Genomic DNA, 21,135 nt, shown 5'->3' on the forward strand with positions numbered 1-21,135 from the left:
GTTTTTGAAAACCAACTAGCTATGTAAAGCAGTCTATACTGTTGTCCATTGAATCCTCTCAGCTTTTTATAATTAAAATCTAGAAAACATCCTAACAGTAAACTCAGAGCCATGAATTTGCTATAGGCCTTTAACTCACAGGCTAACTATCTCAGATCAGTTAAAAAAATTAAAGAAGGACTGGGTCTAAGCCTTGTACCCACCAATTTAGACTTAATAGAAGAAAATATACCAATGAAAACCTTGATTTTGAAATCAAAATAAATTTTGTACCGTTTAAGAAATATACTTTTAGCTTAATAACAATTATATAGATTTCTACCAAATAAGTTATGGCTAAGTAATCAATTCTAACTATTCCTTCCTGTTCCAATAAAACCATTACTTTTCTTTAGAAGGGCAGCCTAATATTAACCACCTCAGTCCCCAAGCCAGGGAATAGGGGCATCAACTCTTCATTAATTTTTTAAGCTGAGTTTTGGCATTGAGATATTAGAAGTAGGGCAGCGGGAAAAGTAAATTGATAAGTCTCTGACATCTGTGTCTTCACTGCATCCAGCTGAAATTCCAGGACATCAGAGGTTCGAGCAGGTCTGCTCAGCTTGCTTGATGAGTAGGTACAGCAAGGCTGTGTATTCTGCAATATACAATTCTTAAAACAAATTTTAGTATCAAGATAATTTTTGTTTGAATTCTGGAATCTATACTTCTGGTGGCCTGCCTCTATCATGTCTAATCTATATAATTCTGGGAGGTAGAAATATCTCAATTGTCTCTTCTGAAAACACACAGACAAAACCTTTTTTCCCCAAACCTTGAAACATCCAGAAAATCCTTTATCTTGACCCCTTTCTCAGAGAAAAAAAATATAACCAAAAAACTGAAAATCACACCCATCTTGAAAAATAAAATCAATTTAATAACTAAAATACTGTATGTGCCTATTTTTTAGGCTTTCCCTATTTTGTCAAGGAGAAAATGAACCCAGAATTCCTATGGGACCCATATAAGACAGAATCCTAGTCTTCTGTCAGGGATTATAATTTTATATCATCTGAATACACTATATTTACTTTGGAGGAACAGATTTGAGCGGATGGTCTGGGCACAGCCCAGCTTTGTGGAGACAGTCTGTAAGATTGGCAGAGCCATCTCCCATGTTGGCGTCTCATGGGTGGTAGGGCCGATGTCTCTGGCCACCTGAGCCATGGCTGGCAGCAGCAAGAACACACCTCTGTTTCTAGCTCATGGCATCGGGCCTAGCCTAGTAGGAAACACTGCAGCTTTGTAATACAAGATTGGGTGCTGCCATTTTAAATATCTAACACAATTTTTTTAAAAAACTATTAATCAATACTCTCCTTACTCCTCCCACCTTAACTCCTCAAACTAGTGGGAAAAATATCCCACTACAGGAAGGAGACACACTACTAGCATGTGAATTCCTTCAAAAAAAAATTGAAAGCATTTACTAAAGTTTCTTTATAAACTGCAAACACAGACTGGTTTGATCTCAGAGAATAGAATTATCATTTAATTGAAAATTAAATTATTCGATTAAAACAATGACAATGAATTTTTAAGATATTTTGGTTGTTGAGATTAGTTTTCACTATCCTGGGTTTTTTTGTTATTTCAAATGAATTTGAGAATTGCCCTTTCTAAGTCTATAAAGAATTGAGTTGGAATTTTGATGGAGATTTCTTTGAACCTGTAGATTGCTTTTGGTAAGATGGCCATTTTTACTATATTAATCATGCCAATCCTTAAGAATGGGAGATCTTTCCATCCTCTGAGATCTTTTTCAATTTCTTTCTTTAGAGATTTGAAGTTCTTGTCATACAGATCTTTCACTTGCTTGGTTAGAGTTACACCAAGATATTTTATATTATTTGTGACTATTGTGAAGGGTGTTGTTTCCCTAAATTCTTTCTCAGTCCTTTTCTTCTTTTAGTAGAGGAAAGCTACTGATTTGTTCGTATTAATTTTACTCTGCTTTGCTGAAGTTGTTTATCAGCTGTAGGGGCTTTTTTGTAGAGATTTTGGGGTTGTCTGCAGACACCAAACCTGACATTGTTGCTGTGGTCAAGAGGCACTTGCTGACAGGAGCCTGCTGTGACGATTCCTTGGGAGGTCTGGCCAGCAACTGACCAATGCAGATGCACATGTTTGAAACCAACTATCAGACTAAGCTCAGAGAACCTCAGACGGGGTGAATGGAAGGAAAGACTAGAGGAGTAGAGGGGAATTGCAACCCCATTGGAAGAACAACATAGGCTGACATGACCATCTTGTTTTCCCAAACCACTAGACCATCAATCAAAGAGTGTACCTGGAGGGATCCATGACTTCAGATACATATGTAGCAGAGGATGGCCTTGCCTGGCAACAATGGGAGGGCTGGTTCTTGGTCCAGTGGAGGATTGATGGCCCAGCATAGAGGAGATGATGGAACGCTGGGGAGGGATAGTGTGGTTGGGTAGGGGAGCACCCTCATACAGGCAAAAGAGAGGGGGTGGGTGGATGTGGGATAGGGAGTTGGTGGAGGGGTAACAAGGAAGTGGAGTATCATTTGAGATGTAAACAAATGGAATGATTAACTAAAAAATAACACTTTGAATAAACCTTCAAATGTTAACTGTTTTTGAAATACTGCCTTTCTTACTTCCTAAAATTTGGGCCTCAAATAAGAAGGTCTATCTATCTATCTATCTATCTATCTATCTATCTATCTATCTATCTATCTATCTATATCATATGGTATGGCATTTAAATGTATTTATTTCTATGGAGTTTGTGGTTAACCATAAAACTAGGAGGAGAAATTATAGTTCGTCAGCCCCACAAATATTTTCATACACATGTTTACTAATTATGGTAAACACTTATTATAAAATATTAGAAAACCATAAAGAGAGTAGAATAAAACATTATATATACTTCAGATATGCAAACATAAAACATATTGACAAGCATAGAATGTATATTATCTTTGTAAAATAAACTTTAACATAAAAGGTAGCAAAATAATAGCCATGCCCTCAAAACATAGATAGTTATAAAAACACTATCTTCATAAAAGTCTTAACTAGTTAGGCTTATTTAAGCTTGTATTCTTTCCTTGAACCAATTTGAACAATTTATATGCAATTTATAAGATCCTTATTCAGGTGTCTATGAAAAAATAAGGTAATAGTGATGCTGTCAGAAAGGAAAAAATAAAAAAAGACATCTTAAAAGATTAGAATATGCTGCTCACATTTGTACTCTTAAACATGAAAGGAAAAGGAGGATGAGTTTGTCAAATGCATAGTATCCTTCATATAAATAGACCACATGAAGCCCAATACTACATATAATAAATATCACCCAACAAAAATTTTTACATCCTATATGCTTGACATCACAATTTACACTTCTTGAGTGGCCTAAGAGTGACTGCCAATATTATTTTAACTTGAAGATATGGTCAAAATGGGTCTCAAAAAAGGTGTATGCACTGTATGAAAATTAAGTTTACTGTTTTCTTGTATTTTTATTTTAAGTATTGTCAAGCAGGTGGCATTTTTCATGGCTTTGCACTTGATTTCTGTGACTTATTATATCCCTACAACATTTCATAGTATTATTGACACATTTGCATCACTTAGTGACAGAATGATGTAAGAGCTAATTCCTAAATTGTAATGTGCTGTCTGAGACCAATTAGAGCACCAACCTTCAATAATATCATTTTCAACTTCCTGTAGCAAGTGTCTGAATCCACTTAAATAGCAGGTTTCTGAGGCATTGGGTCAATTAATTCCAGAAGTTCACTAATGTGATAGCAAAGATGCAGAGCAAACTGCTGAATAGCTATTTTGTTATAAAGCTAATGGGAGAGGGAGCGGAAATCCAAATGGTAACAGATTGGTGTTTTCAGCATAAAAGGAAAATGATCAGTCTTTGCAAACTATTTTTTTCCCTACCAGACAGTCTTTAGCCACGAAAATCTGATACTACATTTAACTACAAAGGTTTTTTTTTGACATGAAACAAGCTCAAAGGGAACAGTCTGTGGCAGGCAAAGTAGATTTGAAAACATCCTACATGGAATAAAATGATAATGGTGGATTCTGAAAATATAGTAAACCTAAATAACCAGGTAAATTACCACTAGTTGCCATTGGAGAATATAATGTACAGTTTGGGCCATGGAAGGGTAGCCTGGTTCTTGGGCTGTGGGTTCAGCCACGCCCCCAGAAACCAGGCTCCTGTCACAAGGTCTAATCTCCATTCAACCTGCACCTTTCAGTCATGTACACAGGTGGAGCATGTGATGAACAGGCCCCAGGCCCTAGAGAGATTTACATACTAATAGGGTACCTGAAGGCCAGAGGGTGGAGTCAATTAAGCATTCCTCCCTAACCCCTGCCCCTACCCTCCCTATTTAACTCAGGTCCACCCTGGGTTTTATGGGGTGTGCTTCCAGATCCATCCACCATCTGCCATGACAATAAACCATTTTTGGAAACCCAAAAACTTCCTCATGTGTTGGGGCTGCACCGTGGAGAGGCCTTTAGTCAGCAGCCAGGCCTAACTTCCAGCTGGAGGAACCCAGAGCATACTCAGCCGACTACACACAGCATGGTGTGAGGAACCCTGGGTTCCCCAGCCATTTTTTACCTACAGTACAGTATGTGTTTCATACCCATATACAAACCTAGGCCTATAGAACTGTATTAAATGCATATAAGGTGCTAAAAAGTTAATTTATTTGGACTGTTTCTTGTATAAGCATTAAAGCCTGAGTTCAACCACTATAAAACATTTAAAATATTCATCACTGTGACATGAGACTGGCTGGCCAGGAGGTCTTGGGGATCTGCTCCCCAGCACAGGAACTAAGTACTCATGACACTGTGATTTTATATAGGTATACAAAATGTACATCCAGATAGACATATATTCAAATGTATTTAAAGTTGTATCTAAATGGGTAAATGGGAATGCATCTATGGGAATAAGCTGACATACGGAGAATGGGACCTCATTTTCACTTTGTAGAGTTCTTTATGATTTATGTGTATTTAATTATACTATCAAAACAGAATAAATTATTAAACACTAGTGATTATATGGTAAAATGGCCCCTTGATATTTTTAAATTACACATTTTTAGTTTCTGGGTTTGTTTTTTATTTCAAATTTCTCTTTACATACCGTAGTAGACATGACCAGGTATATCTGGCCAATATTTCTCTTTTAAGTACTTCTGAGTGGAAAAGAATTAGTGAAAATTCTAACTAATACAGTTATTTAAAAATTCATCAAACTATATAGGATTTTCATGAACAAGGACAATTTGAAAGTACCTTTTCAGCTTAGCAGTTGTACCAGTATCCTAACTTCTGTGCCCCAATAAGGAAACAAAGTTGGCCTTCACAAATTGAGTTTGGGACCGCTTTATATTGAACACAATGTTCACAAGCTTTCTTCTCTGGTATAACACTTTAAGCAATAAAATTCCTTGCTTTATGTAGTGGCACTGGATACAAAAGTATCCATGAGAACTTGAGGAGAGATGCAGTTAGCTTAGTAAGGATAAACTCTAAGTATTATAAAGTTTTCAGTAGAAATCTTTGAAAATTATGTAGATTCTCTCAACTTATTTAATTTCAAAACAGTTAAGAAATCATATATATATATTTTTTCCAATGTAATTTATTATATATATAATTACATGTAATAATATATATTATTTATATATTTTAAATTTTCATACTATTTATATATTTTATGTATTTAATTTATATAATACAATTTATTGTATACAATAAATTATATTGAAGAAGAATCATGATTTAAAAATATAATTATATTTCCTAATTTACTCTGGAAGATGTTCCCAGTGGATAATTCTAGGTATGTAATGAGCAATTAAAATAATGATGTATTAGCCATAGTCCTCATTTTCCACGTAAAATAGTAAAGAATACTGTATGCTCACAGGGGCTGGGGTTTATGTTTTTAAGATATATTTCTGGATCATTGAAATTTGATCTGGATCATTGAAAATAGAAGATTTTAGAACACTATTATAGGCAATATTCACTGTAGAATATATTTTTAGAACCATTGCAGAGAAAACTTTGTCTCAATGAAACTCTCTCTTCTTGTATACAAAATCATGTTTAGTGAGCCTGACATTTCTAGGTCTTCTCTAGTCACAACATAATGAGAATGTATTATGTTTAAAAAAATCATGCAATAGTACTCTGGAGCATTTTCAACCATAGCATACCTAACTTCTTATAACAAATATTGCTTTAAAAATTATATAAACTGCTTAGTATTTTATATTCATTTGCAAAATGATGACAATGTGATCTATCCACAAAAATCACAAGAACTCTGTAGGTCATAAGGCAGCAAAAACTGCCTTTGTAAGTCATAAGGTATCTCTCTCTCTCTCCCTCTCTCTCTCTCTCTGTCTCTCTCTTTCACAACACACACACACACACACACACACACACACACACACACACACACACACCCTTCATCCCTGAGCTTTGTGGAGCTCCATATAGTGATGGTGTTAGTTCTCAACTTGATAGATTCTAGGATAACCAGGAAAATGAGCCTATGGGCATACATACATAGGGCATTATTTTGATTAGGTTATTTTAAATCAAAGATGTATTTTGTTGTGTTTGTGATTATTTCCTCAGCAACGAATTCTGAGTAGCTGAAAAAAGCAATCTTACTGTCTTGTTACTGTTTTGTTTCTGTGAAGAGACACCATGACCAAGATAACTCTTAGAAGAGAAAACATCTGGATTGCTTACAGTTTTTGATGTTTAGTTTATTATCATCATAGAGTAGAGCATGGTGTTACATAACATGGTAGTGGAGAGTAGTTGAAAATGAATCCTGATTCAGAGGCACAGAGATAGAATTTATGACAGATACTGGACTTCGCATGTGCTTCGAAATGCCCACCCTTGTTTGTGGATAGCTCTGGTCTTGTACTTTTATGCAAATTCTGCTTTCCTTGGAGGGTCTGTAGACAAGGAGTGAGTCAGTATACAGGTGACTTCTTGTGAACCTTCTGCCCACCTTAATTTATAAAGGCTAGGTGGAGTTGAAAAGTTTGGGGGAGGGGAAGAGAAAGGAGGATGGAGGGGAGTGAGATGGAAGGACAATGGAGGAAAAGCACTTAGCCTAAAAAACTGCATGTTATAAAGGAACTCATAGATGGGGAATAGAGTGGTGTAGTGGTAAATCTTCCCAATCTAGCTGTGCAGTTTGTATTCATAATTATTGAACTGTGTTTTCATTGATCGGGCTTATTTGAGTTGGAGATATACTGCAACAAATTGGTGTCCCAAATTGGGTGCCACCTGTGGCTGGAGGTACTAGAAAAAAAAATGAAACTGCCAGCTATCTCCTGGCCTGGCCCCCATATTCCTACTCTAAGTTCCTGCACTAATGGCAGCACCTGCTGGCCAGTGGCGCTGGCCTGAGACCCGAAATGTAGGCATGGCTGCTGCCTCCACCAGTCAGCTCCATGGAGTCCAGGCCCTAAAACCCAAGGAATATCCGGTGCCCCCATGCAGTAGCTATAACACTTTCTACTACCCTGTAGAAATAAGACTTTTAATGCTTAAGATTAATCAAATAGATTTATATATCAGCAAATACTCAGTCCACAAGATGCCCACCAATTAAAACTGTTTTCCCAAATGTCTAACCTTGATAATAACTACCGTTGATAGCAAGAGACAAGAGGGTAACAACTCCATCTCACTTCTCCTCTTCCCTTCTCCTCCTCTCTGTTTTTCCTTTTCTCATTTCTTCCTGTTCCCAACTCCTAGTTCCACCTACTTCTTCTCTAATCAATGAAAGAGCTCCACTGCAAATACAATGGGTAGAAAAAGTCCTGCTACACACCCCTAGTGACATACTTTCTTCAAAAAGGCCACACCAACTACAATAATACTTCTCAAATAGTGGCTTTGCTTGATAAGTAAGCATTCAAGTGTATGATCCTATGAGGGCCAATTCTATTCAAACCACCATCTATTCTCTGGTCCTGGTTATGTATGTGATATATTCATGTACTTCAAATTTCTGCTACTATGACTTCTATGGTATGATAGACCTAATTGTGGAAATTTGAGCCACAATAAACCCTTTATTATATGTTACTTCTGTCATACTATTTTACCAAAACAACAGGAAAGGAAACTGTAAACTGTCATTCAAAACACAGATCTAGCTCTTCTTGGAAAATTTCTTGAGGATCCCAATATATTCATTCCACCTCTATTCCATCTCTATAGTTCTCTATTCTAAAGCTTCTACTTTTTTAAAAAAAATCAAAGTGTTTTATATATACAACCTAAGTTTTTTAAATAATTTGTTTTTAAATATCAAACACTGTATTTGGATTATATTAATTCCCAGTTCCACCTATTAACTACTCTCAGATCTATCTTAACCTCACTGGTCACAAGCTCAACATTACATGTCATTTTTTAACTTAATAACTCAGTCTTAAATTTGTGCTGTGCATATACTTCTGGACATGGTATCAGCCAGTAGAGCATGATGAATCTATCATGAGCTACTTCCTTCTTCTAGAAGCCATCCACTGTCCATTAGCTCCATAGTTAAAGATAGGATTCATAAAGATTTCACTGTTCAAGTTCTTCAGTTACTCTGTTTGGTTGCTTCATATGTTTTGAAGTTAGAGCAAATGGGATTTACCCCCTGATTTCTTTCTAGGTATGTTTGTCTGGGTATATAGGAGGACTACTGACTACTGGGTACTAATTTTATATCTGTTTCTTCCTGGATGTATCTATAAGCTTTAAAAGATTTCTGGTGAATTATATAGAAAATTTTTATATACAGAACCTTATCATCTTGAAAATAAGGTTTAGCCTTTTCCATTCCAAAATGCATTGCTTTTTCTCATCTATTTGTTCTAGCTAAGACTTCAAGCACTATGTTGAATAAAAGTATAAAAAGTGCACTTTCTACTCTTATTCTTGCTTTTAGTGAAATTCTTTTAGATTATCTTCACTTAACACGATGTTGGCTATGGGCTACTTTGATGTTTCAATTATGTCTTCTGCTTTCCTATATTTCAAAGGATTTCTGACATGAAATATTGGATTTTCTCAAAGTCCTTTTGTGCATCTAATAAGATAATCATGTGGTTTTGGTCCTTATTTTCATTTGCATGGTTTATTACATTTATTGATTTATGAATATAGAAGCATTCCTACAACTCTTGGCTAAAGCTGAGCTGGTTATCCTAGGATACACTTTTGATGTGATTTTTTTTTAACTTGGTATGCAGTTATTTTATTGAGAATTGTTGTACACATACTTTTTGTATGGAATGTTTCGAATGACTGTGTCTAAGTCATTTGCTATTATAGGTCTTTTTATGGGCTCACCCTCCTCCCCATCTTCTCCCAGCTTTTGCTTAATTCAACCACAAGGATCCCCAGCCTCTGTCCATTGGTTGGGTGTAGGCATCTGATTGTGACTCTTTCGGCTGCTTGTTGAATCTCTTGGAGGGCAGTCCTGTTAGGCTCTTGTTTTTTAAGCACACCATAGCATCAGTAATAATGTCAGGTCTTGGGGCCTCCCCTTAAGCTGGATTCCAATTTTGGCCTGTCACTAGACCTTCTTTTCCTTAGGCTCCTCTCCATTTCCATCCCTGTATTTCTTTCAGACAGGAACAATATGTCAAAAACATAGTCAAAGTTTTTGACTATGGAATGGCAACTCCATCCCTCTGTTTGATGTTCTGTCTTTCTATTGGAGGTGGACTCTACAATTGCCCCCTCCCCACTGTAGGGAATTTCATCTAAGGTCCCTCCCTTTGAGTCTTAAGAATCTCTCACCTCTCAGGTCTCTAGTACATTCTAGAGGGTCCCCCACCTCATACCTCCCAAGGTATGAAATTACTTGATTTTATTGTTTTTCTGGCCCCCAGGGCTTCAGTCCTATTCCACCTAATCCTCCTCCCAGCAATACCTGATCACATATCCTTTCTTCTCTCCCTGTCCAATTCCCAACCATGTCCCTCTCTCCTTTTGCCCCCATGATTGCTTTCTTCTCCTTCCCAAGTGGTATTGAAGCATTCTCACTTGGGCCCTTTGGCATGTTAATTTTCTTGAGTTTTGTGGATTGTATCATGAGTATGCTGTACATTTTGGTAATATCCACTTATTAGTGAGTACATACCATGCATGTCCTTTTGGGTCAAAACTCAAGATGTCCTTACTGTTAAGAGCCAAGTAATATTCCATTTTGTAAAAATGAACCACATAATTTTTATTCATTCATCTGTGGTGGGACATCTGGATTGTTTCCAGCTTCTAGCTATCACAAACAAGGCCGCTATGAACATAGTAGAATATGTACCCTTTAGGCATTGTAGAGCATCTTTTGGATATATGCCCAAGAGTGTTATTTCTCGGTTCAGGTAGATCTGTTTCCAATTTTCTGAAAAACTTCCAGATTGATTTCCAGAGTGGTATTATAGTTTGTAATCCCACAAGCAATGGGGGAGTGTTCCTCTTTCTCCACATCCTCACCAACATGTTGTGTCACTTGGGGTTTTGTTCTTATCCATTCTGATTGGTGTAAGGTAGAATATCAGGGTTGTTTTGATTTGCATTTCCCTGATGAGTAAGGAATTTGAACATTTCTTCAAATGCTTCTCAGCCACTCAAGATTCTCCTGAAAACTAATAGGTTATTAGTTTATAACTTTGAGCTAGTATTTGAATATTCTTCCTTAAAATAAACTGAAAAGCTATTGTCATAGAATTCAAGAGAATTCCTGTCCTTAGAGATATGAGAAGATTTTCTCTTTTCTCAAATTCATTTACCAATTCTTGATCTTAGAATTGAGCCTGAGCCATTGAAGATCTGTTTACGAAAATTCCTCCTGTGTCAATGAGTCACTGAGTGTGTCAATTCTTTCTCACTTTGTTTTCTACTTTTTTTTTTATTTAATGTTGTTAAGTAATAATACGTCTAGGAATCCATCTATTTATTTTACATGTTCCAGTTTAATAGAATGTACACTTTGTTTCATTATTTTTATTAAATCATGTTTGATAATGTTCTTTTCATACAGATATTTAGAATACTTTAAACATAAAGACAATTCTAAATGAATGCAGTACTATTGGATAATTTTAAGAAGAAAGTAATTGAGAATGATTAAAGAGAGAAGCAAGAAGGGGTGATTATGAAATGATAGTATAATCTCAAAAATTAAAATTATTTGCAAAAATCATTCATGTTGCCTTGTCCTTTATATAATGGATGGAATATTATGTTAAAATTAAAATAAAATATTATAAATGTATCATTTTTATAGTAGACCCTTTTAAATTGTGCCAGTTTTTAAGATAAAGAAAACTGTATACAAGCTAAGAAATTCAGAAAACTCAAGAATGCATTACTCCAACTCACTGTATAGTATTAAAAGGTGTACATTTTTGTATAACATATTGAAATATCATCATAATTGTTGATACACATTACAGCTATTCTTCTTAATTTTAAATATTTTCTTAAGTCTACAAATTTATGACAGAAAAAGTAAATAAATTAGTATTTAAAATGTCATCAAATATTTTTCTTTTTTATTATATAACTATTTCTATAATTTGTTTTTCAAACAGGTACTTCTGCATGTGTTTTCAAAAAGGAACTAAAAGATTTTGCTCTTTAAAAAGTAATGGACTTTTTACTTGTTTTTAATAAACCTGCCTTACTTGGGAACATATACAAAGGTACATGCAACTCAATAGTTTTTGTAGGAATACAAGCCACTTCAAGATCTTAAAATATTTGGGTTGAACATACTATATTCAACAAATCACTTAATGTCAATAAAGAGGTAATGACCTCAACATTTGAAAATACTGATAAGTGTACTCTTGTAGGAACTATTTTTGATTACATAAATTGCTGTTTCCCTTTTATAACTCTAAATATGTTCATAAAGTAAAAAATACATTTATGGATGAGCAAATGAGATATCTTAGTATTTTAAGCTTTTGTACCATAAGCATCTTATAAAACAGGTCTGTGTGTGAGAGACAGAAAATTCTTATGAAAATACCAGGTGCATACCTCACGTTAAACTTGTTTTTATATTTAGCTGTTAATATTTATATATTTCATCATATATTCTAATTTCATGAGAACATACACACACATGCACAAAACAATCAAACAAACAAACAAACAAACAGCCAGTACCCTAAACAAAACAATTATGTATTTGGACCCCTGGAATGCACTACCATAAACCTCTAAAGAGAGCTCCAAAAATTATGTGTAGCAGAAGAACCAGTGTGCAAATCATTTCTTTCAGACAATTGAGTGGGGAAAAGTCTCCACACTCTTATCACAACAGAGACTACAGAAATGGAATAATGGATTTTCCAAAGGTCATTCAGATGGAAAAAAAATAGATTAACTTGATCAACTTGCAAATTTTGTAAAGTAGCCAGTGAGTTCTATCTGAGGCTTGAGGTCAAAATTGATGTTTATAAAATTTGTTAATTATTAGAATACTATTATATACCTACTAATATTTTATCCCTGAAGAAACATCACTTTCAGAGAATAGGTGCATATATCTTCCACTCATAATAAAAAAAGCAATGAGAATTCAAAGCTTGGCTTAGGAGTAAAGTCTCACAATGTCCTCACCAAGTGTCTTTCCATACACTCTGTGGCAAGAACCCACTCACAGCTCTTCTCTATTGCTTTTGATGCTTCTTTTTTCAGTCTCTATTTTTTTTTAACCTCTTTGTACTACCTTAACTTTCTTTGAGGCAACAGAACTGCTGCTAAAGAAGTCATACTTCTAAAATACAGATCTGTGCACTCAGCTGTGCAAAAGCATGCCCATGATTTCTTTAATAACTATTCAGTATTGAAGAAATTCTTTCACAACCTGCTCCAATTCCCCCTTGCCTTTCTTAATCCTTGTTTGAAGTGTTACTCTCATTTCCTATAGCAGGATCAAATGAGAACAGTCAATTCACATAGTTAATGTATTGGCAACTTATTTTCTTGTAATGCTGTGTGGACTTGTAAATTTGAAAATATTTCCACAATGTGACTTCCCTTTAATTGTGGTATAAAGACAGACACAGTTCACTACTTTCTTCATAGGACAAGTATTTGTGTTTTGTGAAGTTTTCAAATTCAGTGTTGGTAATTTTAAATACATATAATCTTTGTTTGAGAAGCTGGCTTTCTGTAACATATTTACCATATTCCACAGTCACAGGAATCTTTTGTAGCTTCATTATTTTTAGGGCTTCACAACCACCTGATAAACTACAAATCATAAGCCTATTTTGTGAAAGAAAAAAAAAATAAAACTCTGGGTTTCTAGGATAATAGAGAGGTGTCAAAGTGATACATTCAAAAATACTAATAGATTTTGCTAGCCAGGTGATATGAAACATACCTGTAATCACAACACTCAAGATGCTGAAATAAAAAATCACAAGTTAGAGACTACTGGGTTCTATAATGAGATGCTATGTTAAATTACATGTCTCAAAATGTTTCTAGTATTTATTTATAAACATACACAGATTACTTAGAGATAACTAAAAGAGCTCTATAATGTTCTTAGAAACTAATGGTATTTAGAGATGATCCTTCATCTTAAATATTAATATGCTTATTACAAAGCCTAACTATGTGATACTAAGCAATAATGCAACACACAGGTAGATGTTAGCTAAAGATGCTGAAGTAAATACTTAAATTTTGAGAAAGTTTGAGAATATTAACAGACCATTAAAAACTGGCAAAGTAATTTTGTTGGTTTATAATTTGATTTAGAATACCATATTGTTTTCAGTATTTAAATTTCATCATGCAGATCTATATTCTTCCACAAATTAGCATTTATACTATTTCTGTATATACAATAGGTATATTTTTAGTTTTAATGAACAAGGAAAAAGACCCCTCTAATTATTAATCAGTCCAGTGTGTTCAAAACTACCTCCAATTCTATTTGATGCTACACTAAAGTGTGACTCATAGAACTATCTTTTTATTTATTTATTTACTTAGTTATTTATTTTACTTTCAATTATTTGGTGAGAGATTATTGTGTTTGATGTTATATGCATACAATAAAGTTCTTTTTATCTCAGTGGTATTTCATTATACTTAGTAACTTAGAAACAAAGTGAGCTTAAAGCCAAGCCAAGACACATCTTTAAGATTGCTATGATAATGCTAATATGCCCTTTAAAATTGAGGCCACCTGGGAAATTGAAAGGGTGACAAGTGTAACCAACTTGCATCAAACTGGCATGACATAAGACATTGGCATGGCCTAAGTGACAGCTGTAGCATCTGGAGAGAATGTGATAAGAAAATCCTGTTATAATATTGAGCTGGTTCCTCTTAAATTATATCTTACATGATTCATAGGTACAAATCTTATTTTAGAACAAAATGTGTTCTTATTTGAAACTGAAATGCGCTTGTCCTTAAGCAAATGTAAAGAAAGTACTATTTGGTTATATATATAATTAGCCCTCTTACCTGAGGATATTTTGTTGTAAGAAAAGTATGAGAGGCTATAACTTTTAGTAACTACATAAATGCTATCATGCAACAAGTTCACTGGCAAAAAGTCAGTGTCTGTGACAGTGGTTACAATATACTTCTTGAGGATGACAGAAGGATTAAGTAGAACCAGGCTCAGGTTCATTCTCAATTGAGCATCATCTTTGAACAAATAGTCAATCATATAACCATCCAGATATTCTTGCTTACTGAGCAAGATATATCCACCAGCATCAGCTTAGTTTCACTATAGCTCAAAAAACACTGAGTGAAGGCACTCCCTGCTATCTCATCCATGATTTGGGGCATTATGTTTATGCAGAAGGAAAACATTTCCTTTTTAAAGAAAACTTTTCTTTTGGGAGACCAAAAGCCAAATATCTCCTTTGTTCACTACTTATTAGTAAACACCTAATCTATAGTGAGGTATATTTTTATGAATTGAGCTATTTATATAAAACTGATATGAAATAGACATTGTTCGCCTCACAAAACAATAAAAAGGACAATCGGATGAATAAACGGTGTGTTATGGGAAGGACATCAAGGGAATCATATGCACGGTACTTGAGTAAACCTAGCTCTTTTTGGCTTCTCCCCATGTAGAAGTTACATGTTCTCTTTTCTTCCAGTTTTAATCTAATCTAATTTCAGAAAGAGTCTTCTTTAAAAGCAGCAACTTGCTCTGATATATGACCCTTTTGGCTTTGAACAATCCAGTGAATATATTAAAATTTGATCTCTCTCTTCTGTGAAACAGTCCAATCTCAGAGATTAGGTGGGCAATCTATAAGGGAAAATGTAGCAGACAATCTCAAATGCTGGTTGACTCTGTTATTGATACTAGCTCTCTTCTGTCTCTCTGAGTCTTTCTCATTTCTTTATGTATGTCTCTGTCTCTGTCTCTGTCTCTCTGTCTCTCTGTCTCTGTCTCTGCCTCTCTCTCTCTCTCTCTCTCTCTCTCTCTCTCTCTCTCTCTCTCTCTCTCTCTCTCTCTGTGTGTGTGTGTGTGTGTATCTGTTCTATGTGAGTATGTAGGTGTATGAGTACAGGTCCATGTGTGCCATGGCGTAAGTGTCCAAAAACACATGTAAGAATACAGTGTACCTCCTCACCTCCACCTTGTTTATAACAAGCTAACATGGTTGCTGCTGTGAACATCAGAGTAACCTGACCCTCAAATTTCCAGAGGCTCTCTTATATCTGTCACCCATTCTACCTAAGGGACCAATAGGTTAATAGACATTTGTTATCACTTCTTGATACACATGAGCTTTGAATATCTAAGTTCAGGTCATCTAAGTTGTGTAACAAGTGGTCTCTGATCATCAGGCCATCTCCCCAAACCTGACGTAACTTTGAAATTGACAAACTTTAAGCATAAAGGAAAACTAATATATTTTAGCAAAATCAGTTTATTTCATTAGCTTTCTTGTATTTACCAAAATAAATACAGGGTTAGGATGTTAATGAAATCAGACAGAATGATAAATGGGGATGCAAAATGTGCTAGAAAACAACTCAAAATAGTCTCAGGGATTGTGGGGAAAAAACCTCGAGGGCCGGGGAGAGTCCGGTGGCATCTCAGGTGGGCTTCCCACTACGCCGGCCGGTGGAGGGTCCCACATTCACGCAGCCACTGCACACAGGCAGTAGTAGCTGTAGTTTGGGGTTCCAGAAGTTGGCAATCTGGCGGCGGCGGCAGGCTCAGGGGACACGTGGAGTTTCCCAAGGCTTTTATTGTTCATAATGTGATGAATGGATATAGATGGTATGCGCTTCCCCGCCAAAAGCCAGGGGAGCCTGATTTTTATAGGGAGGGGGAAAAGGGGTGGGAATAACTTAATTAGCCACGCCCCTGGCCTTTTGATAATTCATTAATATTTAAATCTCTAGAGGTGGAGACTTGTTAATCACGCCCTCTACCTGTGTTCTACCTGATTGATGGGCACAGGTTAAATAAATTTAACTCATCCAAGGCCCAACAAGGGATGGTGTTTTATCACTAAGTATAGGAGAATTTATCAGTCCATAGCAGTAGATTGTGCCCAACCCACTTGAAAAATAATCTCTGATACACATAATGATAACATTTCCTAAGATCAGTGTTGCTGTTCAAAAAAATCATGATCATACACAGCCAGATTTGATACAGTGGTTTATCAACAGATCCAAGTGAAGATTTTAGAAAATGTTATCTTGAGATGTGAATGTTCATTACCTTCTCCCTACTTTCCATTTACCCACCCCCCATCATCTTGACAAAATATAAACCAAGTATCAAATATGGTCCATGTGTCAATGATATCACACTTCAATTATACTTGTCCAATCAACTAATGGCTCAAAAAGCCAAAAGTGGTGCTTCAGAAACATTTCTGAAAGCAAAGTGTGACTTCCAATTGCTGCCCTCTACTCCTGGAGGAAGTGGATGCAGTTTTATTTACAAATAATAAAAGGTATCGTGGATACTTTCCTTACAGATACAGTATTTTAAGCTGGTTCACTCACTACCTGCTAGGAATATTTATTTAATAAGCATTCATCACCTACCATGAAAAACCCTTCCATGTCACATACTATGAATGCATGGCAATTAGACTTTTTCTTTTCTAAGACTTTCTGTTCTTGATCAATGTATTTGAAAAAAAAATAAATCCCTGTAGAAAGAAAAATAAGAGACTTTTGACTCCGCAGATTTCATAAATTTCTGCCTGTAAATTTTGCTCATGACTTTAATTAGAGTGTCTGAAAGTTTTCATATTTTGTCAGCTAGCACAGACACCTCAGTTCTTTGCCACTGGGGAGGGGGGTCATAAGGCATCCTGTAGCTTACATTAAAATGTATGGCCAGAAAATGAATTTTTGGCAACGAATATTCTTTTCTTGCTCCCCCCATTGCTTTATTTTTTCTATGTTATTTTTATTATAACATCACCTTGTTATATTTCTAGAATTTCTCTATTGTGGAAACAAAGGAAGTACTGCATGATATTGCATGCTAGCTTAGATTGAATAAAACCATTAACTGAGTAAGGTTTATTATCCAGATCCTTTACCGTGACCTCATCTCATCAGTTCCTTTGTCCTAAACCAATTATCCTCAGCCTGAGCTTATGACCAACTTCCTATCTTGGCCAAGCTCAATGCATATTACATGATTCCAAACAATTTTAGCTAGTTGTGTCATTTTTTGCTGGTTGTATCCCCAGGCAGATTCAGATATTATGTGTTCCATTGGATGAATGGACATTCAGTAACCATTACCCAGTGCTTTAGTCGTGCCTCAGGACAGGAATTATAGACAGAAATAAGTAAGGACATCCCCCACACTGCCAGCTGTTTATTCACTACTTGATTACAGTGCCGCATGATCCAGCTCACAATGCGAATCTAAAATCCTTAGGCCATTTATATGGGTGAAAATCTTCACTGCATTTATAAAGGTAGGAAGGTAGGTGAATAGAAAAATAGATTTAGATTATATAATTCATGTTTATTAATATACATGCACATATTTAGAGACATATATAATGGGAAGCCTGTGTCATGTGTATACACATGATAAACAGAGGAAGTCTCCTACAGTAATCAATCCCTACTAAAAGAAATTGTCTACTCAAAGTATGGTCCAAACTCTCAGCCTTTGTCTTTTCACATGTAATTTTATTTTCCCAATAAAGCATTACAGTATTAAGTATAATGTGATAGATGCACTCACATATTCTAACTCCAGAATTAAATTACAAGTATACCTACCATGTTCTAAATGAGTAATTTGTGTTCTGATTAGATGGAAAGAAACTAAGTGGAGTGACATAATTTATATTTATTACATATTACTCCTTAAGAATCTGAAAAGCAAATATTCTTATACAAATCTGGATGCTCTAGGAACTGCTATTCTTCAGGGACTTTAGCTAACAATAATTGTCTAGCCATTTCAAAATCAGATGTTTCTGCATGCCCTTGCCAAATAAATTATAAATGTCCTAGGTGAAGGATAGGTTATTGTGATTGACCATTATACTGCAGACATGTATAGCAAAATATCATATTGTATTTCATACAATTATTTGTGATGACTTCAAACCGTGGGCTAGGAAAGGAAGGACTCTGAAGTAAAGGGCACTTAATGGTAAATTATTAGTTCCTCATTCATATCTAAGCATCCATACAGAAAATCAAGAAAACATTGCACTAAGTCCTCTATATGACTCCAACTTGACATATCCTAAGTGCTCATTGGACCCTATGTTCACACAGTCACACACATGCACTTATATACAGATGTTCATGAACTCAGACATATAAACACACAAAAAAAATCATTTAAAAATTGAAAATTGTCAACTCTATTATTTCAATTACTTTATCTACATAATGAAAACTGATCAATAATATATAATGTGCACAAAACAATATGTATGTTTATAGGTGCTTATTTGGTTCAACTTGGTAATCCTGGGATATTAGTTTTCATTTTGAGAGAAGAAATTAAACTTCAATCTATCTGTGCTAACTTAATCTCTAAATCCTCACTTGACAATGTGAAATATTAGGGAAAGAAATATAAATCAAGAAAATTAACTATTAATTAGTTAACCACCACAACATGTAGTAAAAATTAAAAATGCACACATAAAATTACCAAATATACAAAGTGTCAATAAATGCCAATATCACTAAAAAGCCTTTGGGCTATATATCAAAAAGAATTCGTTGTCACTGACCAAAATCAAAATGCTTAGCTGTCACCAAAATTTCATAAGACAAAGTGGATTTGTAGTGCTTCATAGCTTAACAACAAAATTGAGATAGAAAATATAATCATGAAATTAAACACTTCAAAGTTTTTGATTGTTAGCATTATGATTTCCCCGATAAGATCATATATTTTAGCTAACATTAGAAACAATATACTTCAAATTAACAGTCAAGATACAGAGAAACAGTTATGGTTGTACATATCAGTTATTAGACCATACCCTGACAATACAGAGTTTTTCTGGCTGTCACTATGAAAAATAATATCTGCTTGCTATATCTTTATTAATATGATGAGAGCAAAATATTCTCAATAGTTAGCAATATTGTAATACAAAAGTTATAGGTCTTTTATGCAGGTTTTCAGTATTTACAAAGTCAAATAAATCTTTATGATTATAATATTGGGTGTCTCATGCCTTCAGTCTGAGTACTGGAGAGCAAATAAGTCTCTGTTATTTCAAGACCAGTCTGGTCTACATAGTGAGTTCCAGTGATGTATCATGAGACCCTAGATTAAGAAACAATCTGTGCTACCACGGTTTTCAGCATTGGGCTTGGTAACACACAAATACACATACACACACACACACAATGTCGCCAATGTTGTCTCCTGCATCAGCACAGGCTCATCTAAAGCTGTATTGTTTCCTTTCCTTTCTTTCTTTCTTTCTTTGTTTCTTTCTTTCTTTCTTTTCTTTAAAATATTTTTATTTTCATTACAAATGTTGTTCCCCTTCCTGGGCCCCTCTCCCAGAGTGGTTCACTCTATCCCACTTCCCTATGCCACTGAGAGGGTGTGACCCCACCCACCTCTTTACCCTCACCTACCCCCCACCCCAGCATCCCCCTTCCCTGGGAATCAAGTTTCTATAGGATTAGGCATATCCTCTCCCGCTGAGGCCACACAAGGCAGTCCTCTGTTTCATATGTGCCAGGAGCCATGGAACAGGCAGTGTATGTTCTTTGGTTGGTGAATTAATCTCTAAGAGCTCTGAGTGATTTGAGTTAGTTGGTACTGTTGTTCTTTCTATGGAGTTGACAACACCTTCAGCTCCAATCCTTCTCCTAACTCTTCCATAGGGTCTCTGACTTCAGTCCAATTGTCGGCTGTATGTATCCACATCTGTCACAGTCAGCTGCTGGTAGAGCCTATCAAAGGACAGCCATATTAGGCTCCTGTCTCAAGCACAACTTGGCATCAGTAATAGTGTCAGTGTTTGGTGCCTACTCATGGAATGGATCCTAATTTGGGCCGGTCACTGGATGGCCTTTCTTCTGTCTCTGCTCCATTTTTGTCTCTGCTTTTCTTTTATACAGAAACAACTTTGGGTCAAAAATTATTTTTGCTATTGTTTTTCCACTTGATAAGAATATTCTTTTACCCCTAGAGGATTTGCAAGTGTGGCTGCTATGTCATATGTGTATTAGTAGGTGCAGAGAAGAGACTTATGAACATCTGAATGATTAGTAGTCTGATGCTCTTTGAAGAAATAAAAGAGGGGAAAGCAGGATATGACCTTTAGTTCAGGGCCAGGGGACCATGACAGGGTGCTAGCTTGATATGACTACCAATCAGGCTCCAGGCAGACCCAGATAGGCTCCTAACACAGGAAGAAAATCAAAGACTGGAACAAATCTACTTTGGATCTTGGGCCCTAGGCAAGAGTGAGCCCAAGACAGATGATCCTTGTGAGGGGCTATTCTGAAAGGCCACTAGAGGAGCAAGCCTAAGATG

General features: G+C 35.6%; 1 pseudogene; it reads left to right on the forward strand.

Annotated features, from left to right (window-relative positions):
- Positions 1–20,777: 20,777 nt before the first annotated feature.
- LOC117708050 (small nucleolar RNA SNORA17) lies at positions 20,778–20,880 on the forward strand (annotated as a pseudogene).
- The last annotated feature ends 255 nt before the right edge of the window (positions 20,881–21,135 follow it).

This window comes from Arvicanthis niloticus, chromosome 4 (assembly GCF_011762505.2).
Source record: "Arvicanthis niloticus isolate mArvNil1 chromosome 4, mArvNil1.pat.X, whole genome shotgun sequence".
Taxonomy (NCBI): Eukaryota; Metazoa; Chordata; class Mammalia; order Rodentia; family Muridae; genus Arvicanthis; species Arvicanthis niloticus.